The sequence below is a fragment of the Chiloscyllium plagiosum genome, unplaced genomic scaffold, assembly GCF_037043375.1.
Source record: "Chiloscyllium plagiosum isolate Xiang-an unplaced genomic scaffold, Cpla_swu_hap1 HiC_scaffold_25, whole genome shotgun sequence".
Taxonomy (NCBI): domain Eukaryota; kingdom Metazoa; phylum Chordata; class Chondrichthyes; order Orectolobiformes; family Hemiscylliidae; genus Chiloscyllium; species Chiloscyllium plagiosum.
Window position 1 is genome coordinate 26872719 of NW_028270163.1, and position 6000 is coordinate 26878718.

Below are 6000 nucleotides of genomic sequence, written 5' to 3' on the forward strand. Positions count from 1 at the left end.
TAATCCTGCAACCCCAGGACTGGGAACACCTGTTTGAATCTCACCAGGACAGGTAGCAAAATGTAAATTCAATAATTATCTGAAATAAAATGCTAAGCTTATTATAACCATGTTCACTTGATTTACTAAGGTCCATTAGGAAAAGATATCGCCATCCTTACGTGGTCTGCTATAATGATCCAGACCCATGAAAGGTGGTTGATTCTTAACTGCAGAATTGACAATAAATGTCTGCCCAGCCACTTACACACACAGCCCAAGAACAAATTAAAAAAAGAGACCGAAAGGGAACATTTCTGTTGATTAACTAAACAACACATGAAAGGTTGGTTAATGAATACCTACAACGTTCACTACAAATAGTTAAATCTGGATAAAAAGTTTTCCACTTGAACATAATACACTTTACAATGGATACTAATGCTGCCATTCGTGAGAATTCCAAATCTTTCTGAGTTAAATATCTCCCTAGGAGCTTACAGAAATATTAAATTCTGCTCCTGCTCTCCTTTGCACAAAAAAATGAATATTAAAAAATGTTCTCCATCATAGAGCTTGTTTGTATAGGGAATATTGATAACTTCTGATACACAATTTTAATTTACCCAAGGCTTTGGATTTTTGTTAATGCAAAGCGGTGGATATTTCCTTCGGACCTCCTTGTGACTGTGTTTGTCTCTTTCTCGGGATCTTGCTCCCTCTGCTAAATTTCGACAAAAATGATTTTGCAGGGAAATAATGGTGCAATGTGAGCAAGAAATGTGCATGTGAAAGTCACTGTAGGATCTGAGGATTAGAGAGGAAGAAAAAAAGACATCTGTTGGTGGGGTTTAACCTAAGGGTCACCAAGTCTCATTTAGAGTCATAGAGTCATGGAGATATACAGCGTGGAAACAGACCCTACGGTCCAACTCGTCCATGCTGACCAGATCTCCCAATTTAATCTAGTTCCATTTACCAGCACTTGGCCATATCCCTCTAAACTCTTCCTATTCATATATCTATGTAGAAGCCTTTTAAATGTTGTAATTATACCAGCCTCCACCACTTCCTCTGGCAGCTCATTCCACACATGTACGACCCTCCCTGTGAAAAAGTTGCCCCTTAGATCCCTTTTATATATTTCCCCTAAACCTATGCCCTCAAGTTCTGGACTCCCCCACCCCAGGGATAAAACCTTGCTACTTATCCTATCCATGCCCCTCAGGATTTTATAAACCTCTACAAGGTCACCCCTCAGCCTCCAACACTCCAGGTAAAACAGCCGTAGCCTATTCAGCCTCTCCTTAGAGCTCAAATCCTCTTAAAAGGTTGAGATGTCAGGGATTTTTTGATACTCACCCTCTGCTGCTACAGGAATTGAACACACTCTATTAGCGCTACTCTGCATCCCCAACCAAACATCCAACCAAGTGAACTAACCCCCCCTTCCCCAAGTAGGAAATTATAAGTTGGTTCGACATGTGTCATGATGGTATAGTGAGGCTTTGCTGATGCTGACTTCTGAGAATGGCAGAAAGAGGCAGTTGATGCTGAAGGAATGTTCCATGAGATTTTGGGAAACTGCTCTCTTAGGTGGATATAAAAGATCTCATTGCACTACTTCAGAGCGTGGGGGTTCTACTTAATGCCCTAGCTGTTACTTACTCCTCAATCAACATAGTTAAGAAATGATTGTCTGGTCATTATCACATTGCTGGCCAACATGGAGGCCTGGAGAAAACACTGGCGAGCAGTAGCTGACCAGTAACCACTCTAACTTCCATATTAGGAATTAGTGCTGTCCAGTTTTTCGCCAGTACCTCGGAGAATGGAAATGAAATGAGATGATCTAATAATAAAAAGCAAATGGATGGAAATCAGGTCCTTGTGAGATTCTCATCCAAGTGTTGAAACTTTAAGGGGAAAATCAGACTTTGTTCTTAACATCAAGAATGTTACTTTTTCATTCTTACTCTATTCTTCCAACTTTCTTGCCATTGTTCATATCATTTAGACACTGGAATATTCCATCTGTTGAGATTTTTTTCATTGGAGAAGAAAAGGTCAGGGAGAGTTTGATGGAAGTATTCAAAATTCTAAGGGATTTGGATGGAGAGGATAGAAAAAGATCTTCCTATTTGTGGAATGATTGAGAACAGGGTCCAATGGAGGCAGGTTCGATGAGGTGTCCAAGAGAGCATTGACTTACCACACGCAAAGGAAGAATGTGAAGGATTACAGAGGAAGAAGGCAGAAGATTGGCACCAGGTAAAATGCTCCTGCAGAGAGTTGGCACTGAAACAACTGCCTGAGTGACTTTTCTGTTCTGCGGCAATTTGATGTCTCTGTGAAGGATGACAATAGAAAATTGAAAATTCTGACAAAATATTTTCAGGGAAAGTGTATTGAAGATGTGATCGTTGACTATTAGGTTAGACTGGACTATGATCTACTGCTGACTACAAATTGTTACTGTATTTTATCCTATCAATGTGTATTTTTGTAAACCTTCAGTATCGAATGTAATATAAAAACTCCTCGTTTTGAATAGCTGAGTATTGCTGGAGAAACTGCTCTTTCAGACTGAAATTTGATATGCTATTTATTGACTATTGTATGTTGAGTTTTATTGCCATTTGTTGTGACTTATGTTTCAAAAGCGAAGTGTTAGCTGTAGTGCGGTTTATTGCTCCGTCACCTGACTCAGAAGAGTTGTGGGTGAAGTGCTGCTCCAGGACTTGAGCTCAAAAGTCAAGACTGACAGCCTGGTCCCATATGAAGAAAGGGATGAACTGCTGGAGGTGTTTTTACTTGAGACGTTAGCTCCTTTTGCTCTCTCAGAGTGGATATAAAAGATCGCATTGCACTACTTCAGAGCATGGGGGTTCTACCTAATGCCCTAGCTGTTACTTACTCCTCAATCAATATCATGAAAACCAATTGTCTGGTCATTATCACATCGCTATTTGTCAGAGCTTGCTGTATGCAAATTTCCTGCTTACTTTTGACATGACATGAGGAACTAAATTTCCCAAGATCTTCATTAGTTGCAAAGTGCTTTTGGACATCTTTTTTAATTCATTCATGGGGTGTAGACATTGCTGGCTAGACCAGCATTGATAGTCCACTTCTAATTGCACTTCAGAAAGTGGTGGTGAGCTGCCTTCTTGAGCCACTGCAGTCCATTTGGTGCAGTTAGAGAGGGGGTTCCTGGATTTTTACTCAGCGACTTTATAGGAACTGCAATGTATTTCCAAATCAGAATGATGTACAGCTTGGAGACAAGCTTGTAGTTGGTGGTGTTCCAGGTATCTTTGATCTTGTCCCCCAAGATGGTAGTTATCAAGGTCTTTGGTGGGTGCTGTCTAAGAAGCCTTGGTGAACCTCTGCAGTGCATCTTGTAGATAGTACACACTGATGCTATTATGCATTGCTGACAAAGTGAGTGAATATTTATGGTTGTGGAGCCAATCACGTGGGTTGCTTTGTACTGGATGGTGTCAAACTTCTGGAGTGTTGTTGGAGCTCCACTCATCAGGCAAGTGTAGAGTATTCTATCACATTCCTGACTTGTGACTTGTAGATAGTGGACTTGCTTTGCGGAATCAGGAGGTGAGTTACTCATTGTTGGATTCGTAGCCTCTGACCTGCTTTTGTAGCCATAGTGTTTATATGGCTAGTCCAGTCCAGAGACCATGAATGCGCATTATAAATGCAAGTATATTTTAGGTATGATCTAGGTTTGATTGACAACTACCTTATTATTAACTATTTATAACACACCATTCCTGTGTATGTATTTGTGCTGGCGAGCACTGGTGGTCATTAGGGTGAGGAGGACGACATTGCTAGTGACAGTGAGTGGTTTTTAAAAACTTAGTGCAAGCCATTTTAACTATTTAGGAAACAATATTTTATTTACAGCCTTATATGGCCTTGGGCATGTATTGTTTGCACTTGGACTGTACCGGTTCAAGAAGGCAGCTCACCACCACCTTCTGAAGGGAAAGTAGGAACAGGCAATAAACGCTGGTCCAGCCAGTAATGCCCTTGTCTCATGAGAGAATAAAAAAAGTTGAGTTGGTTGAAGAACATTATTCATGTATTTATAGAACTGTCTTGATTTGTTGTATTGATGAATGACTTGTATGCAGCAGTGTATGGGAAGGATAATTATGTGTTATTAATTTTGCACATTTAATTTTATTTCTGCAGTAATAAATAAAGACATACTGAAGCTGGAATGCATTCTAAGATTTTCATTTCATTTTGTGTATAATGAGAGAACTATTTGCATTGATTATATTGATTGAAAAATACAAAAATCTTAATTAAGTCTACTACTTACTCATTTTCAGTCATGTTACTCTCTGTGGCAGGAGCCACAGAGCCATATGAAGGAGATCTGGCCTGTTTTCCTTCAAATTATTTCACCTGTGAAAATAAAATCTGACCCTAGATGGTTGTTATATACACTATGATCTTTGTCAGGCAGTGAAAATTCAAGTTTTAACAATGAAGTCATTAATTATGAAGGTAGTTTGCATTATAATTGAAAATTCCAGGGAATATATTTATACCTGACACTGCATTTGCGATACTGTAGCTGAATACTAAGCAGACATCCCATAACCTTATCCTAATATGTTTGGCCAGTCTCCCAACTGACTTTTCCTGCTATAATTCTCATTGAAATTGAACATATTTTCTGATTCAAAGAAGTATTTTTGGATTTATATTGGGCTGAGCAGAACTTGGAACATTCACCAACATGGACTCTCCACTGCTGACCTTGTCTCTATCTTTTGAATCTGCTCACTTAGGATATGCAAGTCTCCAAATTAGAACCGACTTACTTTTCTTACTCGTCCCCAAAAAAATGTAAATGGAAGACAGTGTTTGATCCTGTGATGCTGCACTCTGAGTGAGTCATATCTTTTGTTGAGTCATCACACTTGTTTGAGACACTTGACTATTCTATAGGCATGAATTAGAAAGACATGCATTAGATACAGAGCTAACAGTGCTGGAACTGATCAGCTTACTTGTGGTCATATTTCAGTCCTCACTGAGATCAGATCAACATGGTTGAGTGTTGTGTGCCGTGTGTTTGACATTTAAACTTATCTTCAGATGAGTAGAATCTATCTCAGGCAGTGAAACCCCCAGATGTGAAGGTCTCATCCTCTGTAGATGTGAGTTTCAAAATGAGTGGAGTCTCAGCTGTGGTTCTGTGCTCTCCTCTCTCACTTTTTGCACTCACTTCTGTAGGGAGAGTAAGGTGAGAGGTATGAGTGCAAATAACATTATGTGTTGAATAGGTAGTTTGAAAGCATTGTTGAAAGTGACAGTGAAGCAGCAGTGTGACTGCACAATGATGGAAGTGAGTTTCTCAGTGGCAGATCAGGATATGATGAAATGCATGCAGAGACAGAGAGGCTTACATCTGCATGGTTATTGGCGTGAGGAGCAATGTGCTGGAGTTGGCTTGTGAAGAAACAGTAATAGGGTTGGCACTATACAAACAGTGGTCAGGTGATTGAATGTGCCACTGTAGTTCCCTTTCCTGCTTTCAGGAATGAATGTGCTCATGTGACACCACACTCCTATTGCACATCACCTTAGAATCAAACCTGCTTTGTTTCTCTAACAGTGAAGAGCTGTAACTACTGATGGGCTACTATAAACTGCATCAATACATCCATGGAGCTATCAATAAAGGAAAAGGCAATCTTGGAGCTGTGCCCTCCCTATGTCCATTTATTATGAATTCATCACATTTCATATTTTGGCGTGGCATTTTGAAATAGGAACTCATGTTAGCATCATTGTGACAGCTCAAATTCATTGTTAGAAAAGCATCAAATTTCGATGATAATAAAGTGACTGATTTAAAAAGTTAATAAGAAATGGAAGGACATTATTGACACTCCCCCAAGCTCATTCTTATCTAATCCTGGCACATTGGGAACTTAAATGTAGTCCATAGATATGACATACAAAAACAAAATATTGCTG